Source organism: Capra hircus, chromosome 12 (assembly GCF_001704415.2).
Source record: "Capra hircus breed San Clemente chromosome 12, ASM170441v1, whole genome shotgun sequence".
In the NCBI taxonomy this organism is placed as follows: Eukaryota; Metazoa; Chordata; class Mammalia; order Artiodactyla; family Bovidae; genus Capra; species Capra hircus.
The window spans coordinates 21203947-21227726 of record NC_030819.1 but is presented as its reverse complement, the minus strand read 5'-3'; positions in this window follow the sequence as shown (position 1 = coordinate 21227726).

The following is a 23780-nucleotide window of genomic DNA, read 5'->3' as shown; positions in this document are numbered from 1 at the left end:
GAAAGTTACCAGCAGTCTATTTGTAATTTTTTTTAAAGTATTAGTTCGAATACAGTTACAGTTGCTACAGTACAACAAAGATGAGTGTGTTAACGTGCAAAGTCCTCTCCGTTATATGACTCTTTGTGACCCTTTGGTCTGTAGCCCACCAGATTTCTCTGTCCATGGGGTTTTCCAGGCAAGAATACTGGAGTGGGTTGCCATGCCCTCCTCCAGGGGATCTTCCCAATCTAGAGATCGAACGCATGTCCCTTATGTCCCCTGCATTGGCAGGTAGGTTCTTTACTACTAGTGCCACCTGCAAAAAGAGATACAGCAATCCTTTAAGTTGTAAGCAAATTTGGTTTAGGGTAATGACAATATAATTTTGTTATTGTTTTCCAAGTATTTATAGTTTTATTTTCTCTAAATTTGCATTCTCATTAATCTATTTTCAGAAGGCATGATTAATTTCCAAATTTCCAAAATTTTGCTATTATGGTTTATCTTGTTTTATTTATATCAGAACAGCTGACTTGAAAAGCTGGTTTTTCTTGACATATTTTCAGTCAGTAATTTTCCATTTCAATCAATCCCAATCAGCTTATTTATTATAATAAAATAATTCTCCAGAGCATTTTAGAAGTTTTTTTTATACTTGAAATGAACATTTGCCATTAGATATGCAAATTATTTGCCTAATACCTCTTTAATGGTCCCCAAATATACACACACATCTAGCCACTCTTACTACCTATTTGGATAATATGGATTGGCTAATTGTTATTATAATAGGCAACTATGTATCTTTGACACTTCTTATTAAATGAAGATGTCTCATGTTTCTTAAACATCATTTATAAGCTCTGTATATTTGTCCATTTATGCTTTTTAAGTCACTTTACAACCAAATATGTAAGTATACTTTAATATATATTCTAAATGTTTTCATGCACCAATAAGTCACAGACACTGAAAAGATAGTGCAGACAAAAAGTGAGGTCATAAAAACTGCATGGCGTTAATATAAAAATAGATTTTTAAACATTAGAAAAATGTTTTGATAATGTTCAGTCATGAAGAGGAACATGGGTAGTTGCTCCTCTGAAAGTGCAGATGCTGAATTCAAATAACTAAGGTATGATTCAGCTCTGCCCCCTATTTGCTTTGACCTGTGGCAGGTAACCTCTTTTCCCCACAATTCCTTCAACTGTTGTTGTTTAGTTGCTCAGTAATGTCTGACTCTTTGCGACTCCACAGACTTGTAGCCCACTGGGCTCCTCTGTCCATGGGATTCTACAAGCAAAAATACTGGAGTGGGTTGCCATAAGGATAAGGATCCGTATTCCTGTTCTACAACAATCTCAGAGCCTTTGTGTTAAAGACTTAGGGTCACAAACAAAGCCACCCTCTTCCCAGACTTGTAACACTTAAAGGTACCTTGAGTGTACCAGGAGATCAGCCCTGGGTATTCTTTGGAAGGAATGATGCTAAAGCTGAAACTCCAGTACTTTGGCCACCTCATGCAAAGAGTTGACTCATTGGAAAAGACTCTGAAGCTGGGAGGGATTGGGGGCAGGAGGAGAAGGGGACGACAGAGGATGAGATGGCTGGATGGCATCACCGACTCTATGGACATGAGTTTGAGTGAACTCCGGGAGTTGGTGATGCACAGGGGGGCCTGGTGTGCTGCAGTTCATGGGATCGCAAAGAGTTGGACATGACTGAGTGACTGAACTGAACTGAACTGAACTGAGGACATACGGGTGATCTCTAGAACAACAGAAGAACATCCAACCTACCGCCAGCAAGACAAACAAAATCCAATCCATATCCCCTACCACACAGGTACAAGAAGATGAATTCTACCAATAAGAAGCTTGAAACCAGATTCTTCTTCAGTTGACCCTTCAGAGGAGGATTCAGTCCAGCCAACTCCTCGATTGCAGTCTTCGGAAACCCTGACCAGAAGGTCCATTAAGCCATGCCTAGATCCCTGACATACAGAAGCTGGAAGATAATTAATGTGAATCTTAAATCACTAAGCTTGTGGTGATTTGTTGCACTGGCACTAGTGGTAAAGAATCCGCCAACCAATGCAGGTGACATTAAGAGATGTGTGTTCTATCCCTGGGTCAGGAAGGTTCCCTGGAGGAGGGCATGGCAACCCACTCCAGTACTCTTGCCTGGAGACTCCAGGGGACAAAGGAGCCTGGGCTTTGACCATGTCTAATGAAATTGGGTATAGACATACATTCAGTTCAGTTCAGTTCAGTCTCTCAGTCGTGCCCAACTCTTTGCGACCCCATGAACCTCAGCACACCAGGCCTCCCTGTCCATCACCAACTTCCGGAGTTCACTCAGACTCACGTCCGTCGAGTCAGTGATGCCATCCAGCCATCTCATCCTCTGTCGACCCCTTCTTCTCCTGCCCCCAATCCCTCCCAGCATCAAAGTCTTTTCCAATGAGTCAACTCTTCGCATGAGGTGGCCAAAGTACTGGAGTTTCAGCTTTAGCATCATTCCTTCCAAAGAAATCCCAGGGCTGATATCCTTCAGAATGGACTGGTTGGATCTCCTTGCAGTCCAAGGGACTCTCAAGAGGATTCTCCAACACCACAGTTCAAACACATCAATTCTTCAGCAGTCAGCCTTCTTCACAGTCCAACTCTCACATCCATACATGACTACTGGAAAAACCATAGCCTTGACTAGATGGACCTTAGTCGGCAAAGTAATGTCTTTGCTTTTGAATATGCTATCTAGGTTGCTCATAACTTTTCTTCCAAGGAATAAGCGTCTTTTAATTTCATGGCTGCAATCACCATCTACAGTGATTTTGGAGCCCCCCAAAATAAAGTCTGACACTGTTTCCACTGTTTCCCCATCCATTTCCCATGAAGTGATGGGACCAGATGCCATGATCTTCGTTTTCTGAATGTTGAACTTTAAGCCAACTTTTTCACTCTCCTCTTTCACTTTCATCAAGAGGCTTTTTAGTTCCTCTTCACTTTCTGCCATAAGGGTGATGTCATCTGCATATCTGAGGTGATTGATATTTCTCCCGGCAATCTTGATTCCAGCTTGTGTTTCTTCCAGTCCAGCGTTTCTCATGATGTACTCTGCATATAAGTTAAATAAGCAGGGTGACAATATACAGCCTTGATGCACTCCTTTTCCTATTTGGAACCAGTCTGTTGTTCCATGTCCAGTTCTAACTGTTGCTTCCTGACCTGCATACAGATTTCTGAAGAGGCAGGTCAGGTGGTCTGGTATTCCCATCTCTTTCAGAATTTTCCACAGCTTATTGTGATCCACACAGTCAGTCAAAGGCTTTGGCATAGTCAGTAAAGCTTAGTGCGCCGGCTGGTCACAGCCACCTGCACTTAGTGCATAGACATACATTGCAAACCACTATATATTTTACTTATGTTTCTTGTTTGTATTCTGTCTTCCCAATAGAGTGTAAGAATCATGAAGACTAAGCATTTTTCCTTCTTATTTATTTTTTTAAACTTTCTAGACCCATCCTTGACCCAGGCTAGAAGAGCTCCTCCCTAAGCTGCACACTTTAGGATCTGGGTGGGTGCTGGCACTGCTTCCACTGCTACAAACAAGCACAGAAACACCAAAAACCTGAGACTTCTAAATGGATATCTGGTACACGTGGACTTAAAGAAGCTAAATTTGACACATCAGAAGGTAAAGCCTTTAAGATTTTGTTCCACGCATTTATGGAATATGTTCCACTCATTTATTTAAATATGCAGATGTGATATATGGGCCTGCGTTTGTACCTGTGCTCAGGGCTGCACATCTCTCAGCAAGGGGCTGGTTTGAAGGTTCTTCCTGTTGCAGAATTGTCAGTGATCTGCCCATTTTCTCTAGCCATGCTTAAAAAGAAAACTCTGGCAGTGCCATACTCTGATGGTATGCCTACAACAGATGGAAGGGTATGCACACAGTGACTCCATTTATAGAGATCAGAAAACTTGAGGGAAGATCTGGATTAAGAGAAATATTAGAATTAAATTTTTGAAATGTTGCATATGAAGTATATGAAGTTTCTATTGCTGCCATAGCAATCTTCCATAAACTGGACTTAACACAACTTTATTGTCTTACAGTTGTTGTAGGTCAGAAGTCTGGTATGGGTCTCACTGTACTAAAATCAATGTGTCAGCCAGACTGTGTTTCTTTCTGCAAGCCCTAGGGAGAATCTGTTTCTGTGCTCATTCACCTGTTAGCAGAACTAAACTGCTTGTAGGGGAAGGTCTGAGGGCCCCATTTCATGATTGGCCATTAGTTAGAGTCCACTCTTAGATCCGAAAGGACTCTCTCCAGTCCTTGGATGTAGTCCACACATCTCAGAAACAACAACAGGTAGTCTGGCTGGTTCTTACGTCACAACTCTCTGACCTTCCATAAGTCACATTTCTCTCTGACTACACCCAGGAAAGTTTCTCTGCTTATAAGGGCTCATGTATTAGATTGGTGTCATGCAGATAATCCATATTAATCTCTGTACCTCAAGGTCCAAAGCCTTGATCACATTTGCAATACCCTATTTGCCACATAAGGTAACACATATATGAAAGTGAAGTTGCTCAGCCGTATCCAACTCTTTGCTACCCCGTGGACTGTAGCCTATCAGGCTCCTCTGTCCGTGGAATTTTCCAGGCAAGAGTACTGGAGTGGGTTGCCATATCCTTCTCCAGGGGATCTTCCCGATCCAGGGATTGAACCCAGGTCTCCCACATTGCCGGCAGACATTTTACCATCTGAGCCACCAGGGAAGCCCAACACATACATGATAAGGTAATACTTTCACAAACACCAGGAATAAAGATCATATCTTTGGGAGGAATAATTTTTGATCACCTCATAAAAGGACAATTAGATAGCCAAGTTGATATGCTGGGCATGTGTAGATTTTGTATAATACATCCAACAGCAATTTAGCTTGTTTTCAGATACTTTTTAAGATTAGGAACATGCTTATTGGAAAATATTCTGCCCTGCTTCTACATATTTTCTGAATTTTGAGTCCAGAGTTGTTTTTTATAATTAGAACAGAAAGAGTCAATATACATTTATATTACATTGGCATAATGTAATATAATACATTATAAAACTGAGTTGGATATTTTTCAATTTTTCCTCATCCTTGTGAGTTTCAAACAAATAAACTTCTCTTGGACTTGGGAACTTAACAAAAAGTACAACACATACTTATAACCCTCTACAGAATGTTACTCTCCTGGGCTAAATCTCGGCAATTTTACAATGCAGGTCCATGTCCTCTGGATTGTTAAAAGAAGGTCTGAAAGTGAAAGTCGCTCAGCTGTGTCTGACTGTTTATGATCCCATGGACTGTAGTCTGCCAGGCTCCTCTATCCACGGGATTCTCCAGGCAAGAGTACTGGAGTAGGGAGCCATTTCCTTCTCCAAGGGATCTTCCCAATCCTGGAATCAAACCTGGGTCTCCTGCACTGCAGGCAGATTCTTTACCATCTAAACCACCAAGGAAACCTTGACTGCTGCTATCCACATCATTTGCTTTATTTCCTTTTATGGGAGATATCATAAGCAACCTAAATGGTCCTCTAGGACAAAATTGTATTATATGTGCAATTTATCCTCCCTCTGCATGTTTACACAACCCCTGTATGTCAGAAACAAGCTTGGCTTTGGCTAGTTCCCACCCTCTCTAAGCCATCTAATCTGTTACATATGAAGTAGAGCTGCATTTCAATTGACATGTTTAAACATAACTGGCATTCACGAAAATGACCAGAGGGAGTTGCTCAGATCAGGTCCCTCCCAGATCACATTACCCACCAACCAGATGTTACTCTCCCAAATCACAAATTACTGTATATGTCAGCTGCCTTATTTATTACAAGGAACATATTTTAGTGAAAGCAGCAAACATTTCTTTGACTGGGACCATATTATCTGTATCTATCACCCATTGTGTTTTCTAGTTGTATTTGCTATCAGAACCGTAAATTATCTCTATGATGTGTGTTTAGTTTTCTTGAGCATAAAATACCATCATAACATTAATCCACAATTTCAAATTCCTAAAGTAATGCTTGCTTTTTTTTTTCCTCATTCTCTAAGACAGTGCCTCTCAAATTTGAGTGTGCTCCAGGAGCACCTGAAGGACTCAATAAAACCAAAGCTGCTGAGGACTCTCTCCAGGGTTTTCAATTCAGTTTGTCTGTATGCAGATCTTAGAGTCTGTGTTTCTAGTAAGTTTCCAGTTAACACCAATGGTTCCACAGATAAAGACAAATAGACTGTTGAGGATATCCAACCCATATTGTGATGACAACTTATAAAGAAGATGGTTATATCCCCTATCCTCAAGAAAAGCAATATGTTTAAGCCTGTAGGTTATAAACTGCAGGAGAAAGTTTCTGAACTGTGAAGGAGAAAATGTGCAATTCATATGATATATTTTCTCTTTCCATTTATGTGCATTTGGATGTGTCATATATACCATACACAAGTATGCTTGTAAACACAGGCATGGCGTGTGCTTTAAAATCTGGCAGAAACATGACAATGAAATATACATAGAACAAAACAGTGCTTTTTTTCTCCTTCACTTGTCCCTTATTATAGTCTCTGGAGTTGTTTGTAGCATAAAATACATAAAAGATATGACACAGGTGCGCAGTAGAATTCAATATTAGCGGGAGTGAATTTTCTTTTCTGGTTATTTCTTGAATGTTAAGGTCCTGTATAGTGATCACAGGAAAAATAAAAGTGAATGCATCTCTCTGTGAGGCCATGAAGGATCATTTGATATACTGATTTCGGAATAAGAAGACATCCTAGTTCAGTGCCGTCAACTAAACTAGCCACGATCAGGGTGAAGCTTGGATTCCGTGCAGAAGCCAGAGAGGTCTAAGAAAAGAGGAGGAGTCTAAGAAATCAGGGGCTTCCAGTATTCCCGTTAGTAGAGTATATGTAGATCAAAAGAAGTCAGGAGCAAAGAGGGAGGCGAGGTTTTGCACCTCATCCTGGCCTCTCAGTGCTCAGGATCAACCATGAGTGATAATGGCTTCTTTCTGTTAACAGCCTACCAGCACCTGTGTGGCCTGCCAAATGCCACGGGCATAATGGAAAGGCTGTGTTTATGTGCCCTATCACCAGAGTTGTTAACTATGATGTAATAATCAGCAGCCTCACTTGAAAGTTTGCCATCAGATTGAGCCAGGCACACTCCACCATTGTATCTAAATCGCTAATGGAGGCATGCCAGAGAGTGAGAGGAGATCTAGAAAGCACAGTTATGGTTGGTTCCAAGTAGGGAGGCACTCAGCGTAGATCACTGGGTAGTGGAAGATTCAAGACTATCTGTGTCAATGAGAAAACAAAAATCACACTTCCGAGTTCCTGTTCTGGAAGTTTCCTGCTGGAAATTATAACACTTGACATTCCAAAGGATTTTTAGGACTGGCCATTGAACAGTTCCTGGGAGATAATCTAAGCCCCTGGCATATCCTGACTGATAAGAGAGTCTGTGTATTTGAGATCTTGGAGCATGTGTGATGGTTTATACTAACACTGTAATTTATAGTGAATGCCTTTTTATTTTTTATTTTTTGTATTTCTGAAGCTATAGATCATGCTGTATGACTTTGACTTCGGAGTAGCTGAAGTCAGTCATAGAGCCACAGACCTAAGTAGCTGACCTCCTATAAAAATCTTGGAATTCAAAGCTCAAATGATCTTTCCTGAGTGGCAGCATATCATATGTGTTGGGGCACATCATTGCTGGGAGGACGGAATGCTATCCGTGAGACCCCATTCAGAGGGGATGACTGGAAGCCTGAGCCTCATATCCAGTAGACCTACCATAAGCATCTTTTTCCTTTTCTGATTTTAATCTGTACTCTTTCACTGTAATAATCCGTAACCACAAATGTAACAGCTTTCCTGAATTCTGTGAGTTCTTCTAGAGAAGCATGCAACTTGACAGTGGACTTTGAGGTCCCCAACACAGTTACTTTCAAAATAAAGCCTAAATGCTCCTCTGGAGTGAAGTAAAAGTGACTAACGAGTGTTTTGGCAAAAGCAGAGGAAGAACTCAGAGCAACTTGGATACAACCGTATCACACACGCTCCCAAACATTCACACCAGGGCACTGTGTCTTGGGCAAGCATTTATTAAATTCATAAAATTAAATGTAAACGACATCGCAAATGTACTTTTAGGTATTTACTTACCTGTTTGTTCATTTGATTTAGGTTATGGGTGAAATTTATAATTTATTTATATTTAGTTTTATGTGAGAGTCTTACATTTGACATTCTGCTATTATGATCAAGAATGATGGAGTGGAACCTGTGCTTTAAAGAGCTGAAATAGTCACCTGCTCACGAAAGTTCCCAATTATCCAGGAGAGATGGGAAAAGGTCTGTCTGCTTTTCAGAATAAAGCAAGAAAGGAAAGAAAAGTGAGTTAAGGAAGGTAGTAAGTATAGGGGAACAGCATCTCAATACCTCATTTAAACTAGAGATGCTGCCTTCATGAGCTCAGCTGAATGTCATTTATGTGAGTATTAGAATAAATCACCCAATTCTCTAGAGAATTTACTGCCATTTGCTAAAAATAGTCATCATATGCATACACATCTATGGTACAGAGAGGAGAGGTGAATGGTGCTCCCTACAAATTGCATTGTGCAAGCTGTACCAAGTCAGCAGAAGCCCTGGCTGTTCTACTCCTCAGACAAGGCCTTGGTTGTTGTTGTTGTCTTAATTGAAATATATTTGACCTAAAACACTGTAAATGGTTGTTTTTTGTTTTTTTACTTTACAATATTGTATTGGTTTTGCCACACATCAACATGAATCCGCCACGGGTGCACACGTGTTCCCAGTCCTGAACCCCCCTCCCACCTCCCTCCCCGTACCATCCCTCTGGATCATCCCAGTGCACCAGTCCCAAGCATCCTGTATCCTGCATCAAACCTAGACTGGCAATTCGTTATACAGAGTGAAGTAAGCCAGAAAGAAATGGTTGGTTTTTAAAGTTCAGATCCATCAAACACATGGCTAGTGAAGACTGATTCAAATTGAGGGAATGTATTGTATTTGAGGCTTAGCTCTACCACCATCCTTTGATTTCTTATCAGAGGAATAGGGTATGGATAATTAAGAAAGGCTGTTTTGGAAACTGTCTAGACATAACTAAAATCCAAACTCATAATCTAACTCCAGTTTATTATAAAGTCTGACTTTTGTAATTTTGATTAGGATCAGTAACTGTCTGATCTCTGCTTAACATTTCTTGATAATTGCAGTGGCATGCATGAATTAACAGAAACATATGGCACTTAAATATATTTCTTTATTAATTGTTACTGAGCTGATTTCCATGCTAATTAATGTGAGCATACGCTAGAGGGCAATAAACAATCAATAACTTCACAACTATACCTCCTGTCTTATAAATACCTGCTTCAAAACAGGTTTATTTCCTAAATGGTATGCAGTAAATTGCACTAAAATATTAGGTATAATTGAATCCACAGAACTTTAGTTTTTCAGTCTTAATTTTAATTCAATTTAAAAAATTTTTGAATCCTAGGAGTAAAGAATTATTTCATTTTACTTTAGTAGCATATTATTTATGCATCGGTTTATTTTCTCTCTTGCATATTCCTATCTTAAGTGTTTAATATGTATCCTTGTGTTTTTATGAATCCTTTAAAAATATATTGCTTGGTGTGGTTGTGAATATATAAAACTGGAGTTTTGATATCGACATTTTTCTATGTCATACTTTTTATTCAACATTGCTTAAACATTTAGCCACACTACTTATCATACAGGTGATTTCTTGGCTTCTGAACACTTCAGAGTATTTCATAGTTTGTGCTCTCCTTTGCTCATCTTGTCCTCAACAGTGGACCCCTAGATTGCACCTACTTCTACTACCAGACAGTGTTACAATAAAAATCTTACTCCCAATTCCTCTGGGATTTCTAAGCCATGCTTTCAAACTTATGTTAACTAACTCTGCTAAGTTGTTTTCCATTATGCAAAAACCCAATGAAAAGGCAAAAAAAAAATCAGACTGAATTTTAAAAGGCAATACCAAACTATTTGCTACCTAAAAATGTACTTTGAATTTAGTTTAAAGTAACTAATTTAGTTAAAAGTGAGTTAATAATTATATCATGCTATCACTAATGAAAGGAAACCTAGGGTTGCTTTCATGGAAAATAGTGTTTAAATTCTGTTTAATTTGCAAAGTCAACTCTAGATCCAACATTTTATTATAGAAAGGATTCAGACTGTTTATATTTGAAGGCCTTCATGAAAGCATCATATAGGTAACTTTACTCTTGCAGAAAGCTTGCAATTTTCTTTTTGAATAACAAATATAAAGCTTAATATTATAAACAGTGCACTGGGATGACCCAGAAGGATGGTACAGGGAGGAGAGAGGGGGTTCAGGATGGGGAACACGTGTACACCCGTGGCGGATTCATGTTGATGTAGGGCAAAACCAATACAATATTGTAAAGTAATTAGCCTCCAATTAAAATAAATAAATTTAAATTTAAAAAATAAAAATAAAGCTTAAGTATTTCACATAAACTGATTTGGAGTGTATATAACAACAAAGTACATGTTTTATAAATCCTGCAATAAAATGGTAATCAGTGAATCAGCAACCTTAATCTCTTGCATATTTCAGAAGCTGAGCAACACTTTCTGTTAAAGGAAATCAATAGAAAAGCCTACTAAAAAATTTAAGAAATAGAAATCAAAGTTTGAAGAACATATGTGAGTCTCACCACAACTTTGCTTTTAGGTTAAAATACTTGGAAGTTTATCAGCCAGTTGAATTAAAGGACTATAATATGTTTATGGAAACTAATATGCCTGGTGTTATACCAAGAAATCGGAGTATCACCAAACTGCTCTTTAAAATGTGCGTATGCTCAGTTGTTCAACTCTTTGTGATGTCATGGACTGTAGCCCGCTAGACTCCTCTATCCACGGGATTTCCCAAGCAAGAATACTGGAGTGTGGTTGCCATTTCCTACTCCAGGGAAACTTCCCAACCCAGGGATGGAACGAGGGTCTCCTGCATCTCCTGTGTCCCCTGCATTGGCAGGTGAATTCTTTACCACCGTGCCACCTGAGAAGCCCCTACTTTTTAACATACTGTAGCCCAATATGGGGTCGCACAGAGTCGGACACGACTGAAGCGACTTAGCAGCAGCAGCAGCAGCCCCATAACTATTTAACTTATTTGAGTAATTATTAAATGTATATGGGGTTTCTTTTAATATATTGCCTACTAATAAAAGGGGTATGGAAGTTGGCAAGTAATTATTTGACAAACAGCTTGCATACGTACATTTACTTGGTCATTTTGAAATACCTATAAGGTAAATGATAGGAAACTGGTTTTAACCCATGTACTTAATTTTATCTCATAGTAATATAGAAGTACAGACTTTGATCAACCAGATAAACATAGTCTGATTAGGAAACTGTGAGAAAATTCAACTTGTAAGAAGGCGGGACTGTTTGAAAAAGTGAATTCATCTTCTTAACTCACTCCTATAAAACGGGAATTATAGGAGTCCCTATTTGCTAGGATTATATAAGGCTTAAGTTTAGTGTTATTTATAAAATGCTTGGCATAATGATAACACATATTAGGAACTCTGTTTTTAATATAAATAAAAGTAATAAGTCAATGATGAATCGAGTTGAAATCAGTTTTAAAATGTACACTTAAATAATATCAGAAAGGGTCATTGAAATGAGGGATTGCTTGATATTCTGTAATGGCATCCGGTCCCATCACTTCATGGGAAATAGATGGGGAAACAGTGGAAACAGTGTCAGACTTAATTTTGGGGGCTCCAAAATCACTGCAGATGATGATTGCAGCCATGAAATTAAAAGATGCTTACTCCTTGGAAGAAAAGTTATGACCAACCTAGATAGTATATTCAAAAACAGAGACGTTACTTTGCTGACTAAGGTCCGCCTAGTCAAGGCTATGGTTTTTACAGTGGTTATGTATGGATGCGAGAGTTGGACTATGAAGAAGGCTGAGCGCTGAAGAATTGATGCTTTTGAACTGTGGTGTTGGAGAAGACTCTTGAGAGTCCCTTGGACTGCAAGGAGATCCAACCAGTCCATCCTAAAGGAGATCAGCCCTGGGATTTCTTTGGAAGGAATGATGCTAAGGCTGAAACTCCAGTACTCTGGCCACCTGATGTGAAGAGTTGACTCATTGGAAAAGACTCTGATGCTGGGAGGGATTGGGGGCAGGAGGAGAAGGGGATGGCAGAGGATAAGATGGCTGGATGGCATCACTGACTCAATGGATGTGAGTCTGAGTGAACTCCGGAAGTTGGTGATGGACAGGGAGGCCTGGCGTGCTGCGATTCATGGGGTCGCAAAGAGTCGGACACAACTGGAGTCGGACATGACTGAAGAGTCTGAGCGACTGAACTGAACTGAACTGAACTGAATATCTGATAATCTTATGATCAATGATTAAATATGGACATTTATTGTAACATGTATCAAATCTATTATCCTTTAACTTTATTGCCATGAGGCTTTGGTGGAAGGTGTTTGGACAAATTACACACTTTCCAGCTTCACCAACAAATTAGGATCTTAAAATGAGGAAAATACTAAATAATTTCCATCTGTTATCTGATTTTAAGTGACTAGAAAGTAGCTCCGAAGTTGATGATGGACAGGGAAGCCTGCTCTGCTGCAGTCCATGGGTTCACAAAGGGTTGGACACGACTGAGCAGTTGAACTGAACTGAGAACGTACTTTATATTACATGTCCTTATAATTTCTATTAATGTTTAATAATATTTGATAAGGATTTCCCAATACTATTAATAGTTATTTAATAAGAATAAAATCATTTCAGGAAGGGTTGATGGTTATGATAATTAAATAATATTAATTGCTAAAATTTATTGAGCACTCTCAATTTATTAGGCACAGTGTTAAGGACATTATTTGATTATTTTATTTAATATTCCCCCCAGATTTTATCAGTAAGCATCTGTAGTTTTTCCTCATTTAATCTAGCATTTAGTGAAGTTAGGTAATACAATCTATGGGTTATTTAAGCTATCCAATTTTAAACAGCAATGATAAATATAAGGGTGAACAATCAACATTTATGGAGAAAGATCATTGGCTTGAAACTGAAAGCAAACTTGAGGCCAGTGAGAGAAAGTGCTTCTAGAATATGCCATTCGGAATGTCTAGTACAGCCTGAATGGGTAGCTGAGATCAGAAGTTTGGGATCCCTAGTAAGAGTCATTGTCTTTTCTCAATTGTATTAAACAGCATGGGTAGATTTGGCAGATGGTAAATGGTCAACTTTATTAGACTGACCTAAGAAAATTGGATGACAAACTTGAAAAAGTTTGAGAAAGAAGGCAGTACAGATTCAAGTACATAGACCAATGGGGATTCCCAGGTGACTCAGTGGTAAAGAATCATACTACCAGTACAAGAGAGGCAGGGGATGTGGATTTGATCACTTTGGCCCCTGCATTGCTGGAGAAGAAGATCACCTGGAGTAGGAAATGGCAACACACTTCATTATTCTTGCCTGGAAAATTCCATGAACAGAGGAACTTGGCAGACTGCAGTCCATAGGGTCGCAAAGAGTCGGACACAACTGAATGACTGAACACGTGCACACACACACACACGCACATGCACACACACAGACCAACAGAGCACCAGAGAATATCAATGCAGCTTTAACAAAATGAAAGAGGGAAAAGACCTGTAAAGAAGAGCAGTGATTTCTCTTATTAAAGATTAGATGACAAAATAATCTATCAGACAAAATTCTACTGACTTAAAGATTTTTAAAATGAAAAATAAATGATATATGTTAAGTTTGTATGTCCCACAAGCTTTCAGAAAAATGGAAACCAACAGACTGATTTTGTTTTTTAACTTAATGGCTATTAAGAAGAAATGAAAAAAAAAGTCATTCAGTATTATACAAATATTTATTAAGAATATAATGCTAAAGTATAGGATACTTAAACTTAAAAAATGTTTTAGAATGTTACAAGATAAGTTCAATCATTATTCAATAAGATGAAGGAAAATAAAAGTACTTTTTCTCTGGGTAAATTTGATTAGAAGGAAACCACAATAATTACTCTATTCAGAGAAAAAAGCACTAAGAATATTAAGACCATCCAAACGGAATAATCCCTGGGGAATTTCTTGGGACAATCCCTGTTAAATTTTTCTATGTTCATTAAAAATGAGGTTTTTATCATACTTTTTATGATTATATATTATTTATAGGACATCTTTCTTATGAATAACAAACTGAAATGGCAGGAACATGATAGAAAGACATCTGAAAAACATATTTCATAATTTAAGTAGGCAAATGATATTACAATGGCTAAAATCCCAAACACTGACAATACCAGATGCTGGTGGAGATGTAGAGCAGCAGCACCTCCTGGTCTTACCATACAATCCAGCCGTCAGACTCCGTGTATCACCCAAATGAACTGAAAACTTAAGTCTATGTGCAAACCAGCACATGTATGTCTATAGCAGTTTTATTCATAATTACCAAAACTTGAAGGAAACTAAGATCTCCTTCAGTATGTGAATGGATAAATCAGTTGTGCTATCTCTGTTGTTGTTGTTCAGTTGCCCAGTCATGTCCGTCTCTTTGTGACCCCACGGACTGCAGCAGCCAGGTCTCCCTGTCCCTCCCCATCTCCCAGAGTTTGCCCAAGTTCATGTTCACTGCATCTGCGATGCCGTCCAGCCATCTCATCCTCTGATGCCCGCTTCTCCTGCCCTCAATCTTTCCCAGCTTTCCCTGGTGGCTATATCTGCTGCTTAGCTGCTTCAGTTGTGTCCAACTCTGTGCGACCCTATGGACTGCAGCCCTCCAGGCTCCTCTGTCCAGGGGATTCTCTAGTCAAGAAAACTAGTGTGAGTTGCCACACCCTACTCCAGGGAATCTTCCCGGCTCAGGGATCAAACCCGGGTCTCCTGCATTGCAGGCCGATTCTTTACCGCTGAGCCACAGTGAGATATCTGTGCAGTGGACTATTATTCATTGGTAAAAAGTAATGAGCTATCAAGCCATTAAAAGATGTGGGGGGAATTTAAATGCATATGAATAAATGAAAGAAGGCAATCACAAAAGCCTTCATACTATATTATCTGATTGCAACTATATGACATTCTGGAAAAGGTAAAACTATGGTGACAGAGAAAATATCAATGATTATCGCAGATGGTTTGCAGGGAGGAATGAACGGTGGAATAGGGTATTTTTAGACTGGTGAAATTACCCTGCATGAAACTGTAACAGTGGAAACCTGTCAAATACATTTGTTAAAAATCATAGAGCACGCAACATGAAGAGTAAATCCTCATGGAAACTGTGGATTTGGGATGATAGAGTTGTGTCAGTGCTGGTGTATCAATTACAACAAATGTAATATTCTGGTGAGTGTGTGGGGACAGGCGATATAGTGTAACATTTTGTACACTGAACTCAATTTTGTAGTGAAGTCTATGCCCAAAATACATGTTTCAAATTTTAAATTTTATGGGAATACACTTCAAAAGCATTAGTTTTCAAAACTATTTCAAAATATATGCTGTTTAGATTAAAAATTTGGAGCACTTAAACAGTTAATAGTATGAGGTAGAAATTAAGTGACTTCTGTTCTAATTAGAGCAATTCTTCTACATTTTTGACATTGTAGGTCTCCATTAAATTATTTTTACAAACAGGTTTTGATGCTTCAAATTTTGAAAATCAGTGATGTATGAAATGATGACTTTTAATTAAGCTCTTAAGAAATAATTCTTAGTATAAATGCATAAATTTTGTTTCAGGAAAAACACATATTTTTTGCCATGTGAGATACTTTTTATCAAATGCTTACTATGAAACATATTTTGATCGTGCTTTCTATAACCTTGATTTAAACAAGAGCTTCAGTTCAGTTCAGTCACTCGGTCGTGTCCGACTCTTTGCAACCCCATGAATCGCAGCACGCCAGGCCTCCCTGTCCATCACCAACTCCCGGAGTTTACCCAAACTCACGTCCATCAACTCGGTGATGCCAATCAGCCATCTCATCCTCTGTCGTCCCCTTCTCCTCCTGCCCTCAATCCCTCCAAGCATCAGAGTCTCTTCCAATGAGTCAACTCTTCGCATGAGGTGGCCAAAGTACTGGAGTTTCAGCTTTAGCATCATTCCTTCCAAAGAAATCCCAGGGCTGATCTCCTTCCGAATGGACTGGTTGGATCTCCTTGCAGTCCAAGGGACTCTCAAGAGTCTTCTCCAACACCACAGTTCAAAAGCATCAATTCTTCGGTGCTCAGCCTTCTTCATAGTCCAACTCTCACACCCATACGTGACTACGGGAAAAAACATAGTCTTGACTAGATGGACCTTAGTCAGCAAACAAGAGCTTAATTCTTTCTAAAGATTATATATGTACATATGTATATAACTTTCACAATTCAGTTTCATGTTTAGAACTTTTTTACATGCTTTGCTTTTGACAATTTTCGTTCAGTCAAACATTTTGGTCTATACACATCCATAAAAGCCTTGTAACAGTTGGGTTGAAACTTCAGGAAGCTCAGTAGATTAGTGAGACCAACATAATATCTCCCTACTGAATTTACACGTGTAATTCCTTTATCATAGGACCCTGTCAGCAAGTCTGCACTTTCTAAAATTGCTCTTGAATGCTATGCAGTATATGGTTTAGATATTGTAATTTTAAAACACCCACATTTACTCCAGCCAAGATGAAAATAAAATTTTGCAGTAATCCTCTTATTGGCAATGAATTGCTGTCACTTCCTCTTAACAGTTGTGGATCACTCATATTTAGTCTCTGCTTTCTAACCAGAAAGGAAGTTAAAAGTTAGTTATACAGATTATAAAAGATGTCTTCCTGTGTCATCTTTTCTTTAGTTGCCATCACAGTAACCACCTGCAGTCCTGATAACATTAGATTTCCCAAGATCTACATTTGTGCGCATTTAACCTTCCAATCTCAGTTCTTTTGGTTTAATCTTTGCTTCTAATTCTTTGATTCATTTGTTTCTGATTCTGGATAATCAATGCCCAGTCCAGTTTTTTTTTTTTTAATCTTTTGTATTTTACTCTGTTTATACTTAAAATTAAAAGGCTTTTAATTTTTCCAGCTTGCTGTCCATGAACCATCTGACTCCTAATTCCAATCTCTTATACTTAAAGACAATCTTTAAAAATTTATTATGTATGTATATGGCTTCACATACTAAAATCTGCTTCATCTCTCTCTTTTAGCTTGTTAGAGTTGGTAGACCTATAGAATACATTTGCACTTTTTGCTTATTGCCTTTAATTTTCCTCCATCTTTCCCTTTGGGACACAGGATGGCTAGAGATGTGAAAACCGCTTTGTAAGGATACTAGGAAGGCAGAATTGGAGGCTGAAAAGAGGATCACCAGCAACATGATGGAGTTGCTTATTCCTTGTCTAAACAGCCCTTCTTTTCACTATTTATGTAACAGAAAAAAGCCCTGGTTTGATGAAATCGAATTACTTGTTCATGCAGCCTAACATAGTTCTGATATAGCAACTACAAGTGTTTATAACTTATTCAGATGTTAGAAACTGAGATGAAGTAACAGATATGTGAAATAAGGTAGAAATTTATACTTATTTTTCTTCCTGTGTTGCCACGAATTACTATGAATTTCCCAAATTAATTAATTAATTAATACAAATGAGTTAAACTTGTAGATATTCAATGTTAGATATGTTAGAAAAATAATGTTTTTATTTAATATTAATAATATAGTTTAGGCATGTGTGCAAAAAGCAATTGATTTTTAAATTATATTAATTTTATGGACACATAAATATATTTTTCCAAGAGGAAATTTAGCAAATTATTTCATTTAATGAACCCAGAATATGGTAAATAACATTTCCATGTTCATTTAGTATATATTCAAAATAAAGCAGCTCACCTGGATTATTGGCCTTGATTCACTTTATTTATTCCTTTCAGGGAAAAAAAGAATTCAACATATTTCATATTATAAATATATATATGGACTTTTTTTTTCAGTTGATTTTTCTTTTTTGATCACAACCAAAATGTTTAATATACAGATGTTTTGGTACTTAATATGGAAAGCATTAATTATATGTAAATTTCACTCTTCTGGGCAGCTTCCTCTTTCTCTTAAATATGATCAATATGTGCAGTTACTATAATGAAAGTAGATTAAATACAAAACTTGGAAAGTAGTCTTTTTGATAACTTCAAAATTAACCCGATTTGTCTCAATAGTGCTGGTGAAAATCCTTTGAAAATGCATTAGTCCAAATAAAAGCTATATATGACAAACCCACAGCAAACATTATCCTCAATGGTGAAAAATTGAAAGCATTTCCCCTAAAGTCAGGAACAAGACAAGGGTGCCCACTTTCACCGCTACTATTCAACATAGTTTTGGAAGTTTTGGCCACAGCAATCAGAGCAGAAAAAGAAATAAAAGGAATCCAAATTGGAAAAGAAGAAGTAAAACTCTCACTGTTTGAAGATGACATGATCCTCTACATGGAAAACCCTAAAGACTCCACCAGAAAATTACTAGAGCTAATCAATGAATATAGTAAAGTTGCAGGATATAAAATCAACACACAGAAATCCCTTGCATTCCTATACACTAATAATGAGAAAGTAGAAAAAGAAATTAAGGAAACAATTCCATTCACCATTGCAACGAAAAGAATAAAATACTTAGGAATATATCTACCCAAAGAAACTAAAGACCTATACATAGAAAACTATAAAACACTGGTGAAAGAAATCAAAGAGGACGCTAATAGATGGAGAAATATACCATGTTCATGGATTGGAAGAATCAATATAGTGAAAATGAGTATACTACCCAAAGCAATTTACAAATTCAATGCAATCCCTATCAAGCTACCAGTGCTATTTTTCACAGAACTAGAACAAACCATTTCAAGATTTGTATGGAAATACAAAAAACCTCGAATAGCCAAAGCAGTCTTGAGAAAGAAGAATGGAACTGGAGGAATCAACTTGCCTGACTTCAGGCTCTACTACAAAGCCGCAGTCATCAAGACAGTATGGTACTGGCACAAAGACAGACATATAGATCAATGGAACAAAATAGAAAGCCCAGAGATAAATCCACACACATATGGACACCTTATCTTTGACAAAGGAGGCAAGAATATACAATGGAGTAAAGACAATCTCTTTAACAAGTGGTGCTGGGAAAACTGGTCAACCACTTGTAAAAGAATGAAACTAGATCACTTTCTAACACCATACACAAAAATAAACTCAAAATGGATTAAAGATCTAAATGTAAGACCAGAAACTATAAAACTCCTAGAGGAGAATATAGGCAAAACACTCTCCGACATAAATCACAGCAGGATCATCTATGATCCATCTCCCAGAATACTGGAAATAAAAGCAAAAATAAACAAATGGGATCGAATTAAAATTAAAAGCTTCTGCACAACAAAGGAAAATATAAGCAAAGTGAAAAGACAGCCTTCTAAATGGGAGAAAATAATAGCAAATGAAGCAACTGACAAACAACTAATCTCAAAAATATACAAGCAACTTATGCAGCTCAATTCCAGAAAAATACACAACCCAATCAAAAAATGGGCCAAAGAACTAAATAGACATTTCTCCAAAGAAGATATACGGATGGCTAACAAACACATGAAAAGATGCTCAACATCACTCATTATCAGAGAAATGCAAATCAAAACCACAATGAGGTACCACTTCACACCAGTCAGAATGTCTGCGATCCAAAAATCTGCAAGCAATAAATGCTGGAGAGGGTGTGGAGAAAAGGGAACCCTCCTACACTGTTGGTGGGAATGCAAACTAGTACAGCCACTTTGGAGAACAGTATGGAGATTCCTTAAAAAATTGCAAATAGAACTACCTTATGACCCAGCAATCCCACTGCTGGGCATACACACCGAGGAAACCAGAATTGAAAGAGACACATGTACCCCAATGTTCATCGCAGCACTGTTTATAATAGCCAGGACATGGAAACAACCTAGATGTCCATCAGCAGATGAATGGATAAGAAAGCTGGGATACATATTCATAATGGAGTATTACTCAGCCGTTAAAAAGAATACATTTGAATCAGTTCTGATGAGATGGATGAAACTGGAGCCGATTATACAGAGTGAAGTAAGCCAGAAAGAAAAACACCAATACAGTATACTAACACATATATATGGAATTTAGAAAGATGGCAATGACGACCCTGTATGCAAGACAGCAAAAAAGACACAGATGTGTATAACAGACTTTGGGACTCAGAGGGAGAGGGAGAGGGTGGGATGATTTGGGAGAATGGCATTCTAACATGTATACTATCATGTGAGAATCGAATCGCCAGTCTATGTCCGACGCAGGATACAGCATGCTTGGGGCTGGTGCATGGTGATGACCCAGAGAGATGTTATAGGGAGGGAGGTGGGAGGGGGGTTCATGTTTGGGAATGCATGTACACCCGTGGTGGATTCATGTCAATGTATGGCAAAACCAATACAGTATTGTAAAGTAAAATAAAGTTAAAAAATATATATATTAAAAGGTGAAAATATGTCTTAAAAAATATGAATGGCAAAGTGAAAAAAAAGAAAATGCATTAGCCCATTTCTTGTCCTGCAAATGGAGCCTTTTTTTAAAAATATTATTTGTATGAATATTACTTGTCTCTGAAAATTTTGAAATTTATGTGCAAGTATTATGGGAGAAGTGAATGTGTGTGGTGTTTGGATCAGATCTGCTCAAAGCTATCCTAATTCTTGAAAGGCAGTCTGTACAGGCAGAGAAAGACACAAAGTCATCACATACTTTCTGCTGAATAAAGATATTCAGTGGGATTTGTATGGTCAAATTAGACAGTTTGTCAGTTCTTGGGCTTTGGAACATAAGTGTAAAAAGATGACAACCTATCTTAAAACAGTTTAATCATGCTCAGTAAGTAGAATTTGTCACAAGAAAAATTCCCTGGACAAACTATAGTATGATACTTTAGCCATGCCTGTTTTTTCTCTCAAGTGGATTTTGGTTTACTAAACATAACTTAGGTACATGCATTTTAAATAACACCTCTTTTTTATAATTAAAATAGTCTGATATTTGAGTGTCCAGGTGCTCATGACTACAATTTTTTATCAGATTATTTATCAAATTTAGTTATAAATTATGATTTCACAGTGAAGTTTGGTAAAAGTTAAACACACAAACACACATACTCACACTACAGATATCTTCATGTGTTTCTGAACTCATCTACATGATAAAGATATTTGAGGACAGAAATATTTTTTTCTTGTCATTTCCCAACATTGATATGGTAAACCTTGCTCAATGCATTTACAATTCCATCAAATTTATCTATTAGAAGCATATGAGATCTTTTGTACAGATTCATTCTTTCCAATTATTTTTATTGTGGTAAAATTCACATAAAATTTACCATCTTAGCCATTTTTAGTATACACTTTAGAGGTATTAAATGCATTCAAGTTGTGCTATCACCACCAGGTATCTTTAGAATTCCTTTTATCCTGTAAAACTGAAACTCTATACATGTTAGACAATAATTATCTTTTCCCCTTGGTCCTTACAACCATTATTCTATCTTTTGTCTCTGTGATATTGATTACACTGTGTACCTCATGTAAGTGTAGTCAAGCCAAATTTTTCAGACAGTTTTGTAACTGTCTTCATTCACTTAACATAATGTCTTTAAGTTTTATCCTTATTGTGGCAACTGGTCAGAATGTCCTTCCTTTTAAAATTTGAATAATATCCCATAGTGTGTATATATGTATATTAATATATATATAAATAAAATATACCTTTTGCTTATCATTCATTCAGTGATGGCCAGTAGGGTTGCTTCTATTATTATGTATAATTCTGTTTACAAGTCCTAATTTTGACTGTTGTGAATAATGCTGTTATGAACGTGGGTTTACAAGTACCTGTTTGAGACCCTGCTTCCAATTATTTTAGTTATATACCTGAAAGGGAAATTGTTGGCTATTATAGTACTTCTATTTCTAATTTTTTGGGGAATAGTCATACTGTTTGTTATGGTTGTGCAGTTTTACTATGCACAAGTGTTCTAGTTTCTCCACATCCTTATCAAAACTTTGTTTTGACAGTAGCCATTCTTACAAGTATGAGGTGTTTTCTTCATTATTTATTCAAAAGTCACTATATGAATTAACATTTTTATGTAAAATGGAAATTTGATGTATATATGAAATAATACATAAGAATTAGCACTGAAAAGGATTTTAATAATTAGCAAAATGTCTATATTGGTGAATTCATTCTTTTTACCATGTTATATAAATTACCACAAATTTCTCTAGGTGAAAGCATATAAATATTCAGTATTAGATGTAATAATGAAATACTCTGATTAATTATTTTTAAGTACAGTAACAAAGATTCATAGATTGATTATATTGAAATGTCCTAAAACAGTAAGTACTTAGAAAGGTAGCTTGCAATGTACAACTTAAATCTCTGAAAATAATTTGAACCTATGTGAACTATGTGTTATTTTATTTGAATATATTATATGAAATGTTAAATAATACATATTAAGAAAATGGTCAAATCCTTGACAAATGCCATTAATAAGCACAGAAATATGGTAACAGAGAGTATAGTAAAAGATGAAAGTGAAACAGAGTTTTCATTGATATTCTGTCAAAGAAATTTAGGCCACTAATAACAGAGTACGTATTAAAAGATTAAAGTGATGCTGAATTTTCATTGACATATTTTCTGCCATAGGAAGTTTAGGATATTGTTTTTCTAACAGCTCAAGTGGGGTAATAAATATCTTCTAGGCCAATAAAAAGTTTCTGTAGGCAAGGTAATTTAGTATGTGCTCTGGCAGATGACATATGCAATTTTTCATCCTCTCTGAAACCACCTGAACAGCTGTCCTTGTGTGCTTAAATGGTTATTAAAATACCTCTTTGGAAGTGTTTACCTGAAGGCTATAGAAAAAATGAGATATCTTCTCAATTGAATTGAGAAATTCAATTTAATAAAGTTGATTTTAAGCTCTATTACGCCTCAGCCCTATTTTTTCCATGGTTGTTTGAGACGGGAAGAATGACTGCGTCCGTTGGGAGACAGATCTGTGGTGTCAAAAGACAGTATTTGGATCCCCATCATCATAACTGTGAAAATAATTCATGGGTAATCTATAAAGCCATCCTAGAAAATACAAATACTTAGGAAGGGAAGATAAAGTAAAAACACGTGTGGATTCTTGACAATATTTCCCCAGAGATAATTTCTATTCTCTGAGCGTGTGTTGCGTTGTGTTGTGTGCGTGTGCTCAGTTGTGTCTGACTGTTTGTGACCCCGTGGGATGTAGCCCCCCAAGGCTCCTCTGTCTATGGGATTTGCCAGGCAAGAATGCTAGGCCAGGTTGCTGTTTCCTTTTCCAGGAGATTTTCTCGACTCAGGGATTGAACCTGCATAAACCCAGTACCTCTATTACTTCTCTACAGTAACTTTATGCACAACTGCTGGGTATACCAAATTCAGTAAAACATAGTGTAAATTATGACCAAAAATTTCTCTAAAATACAAAAACAAGTTTTGCTCCTTCATGATGCTGAAGTACAAATA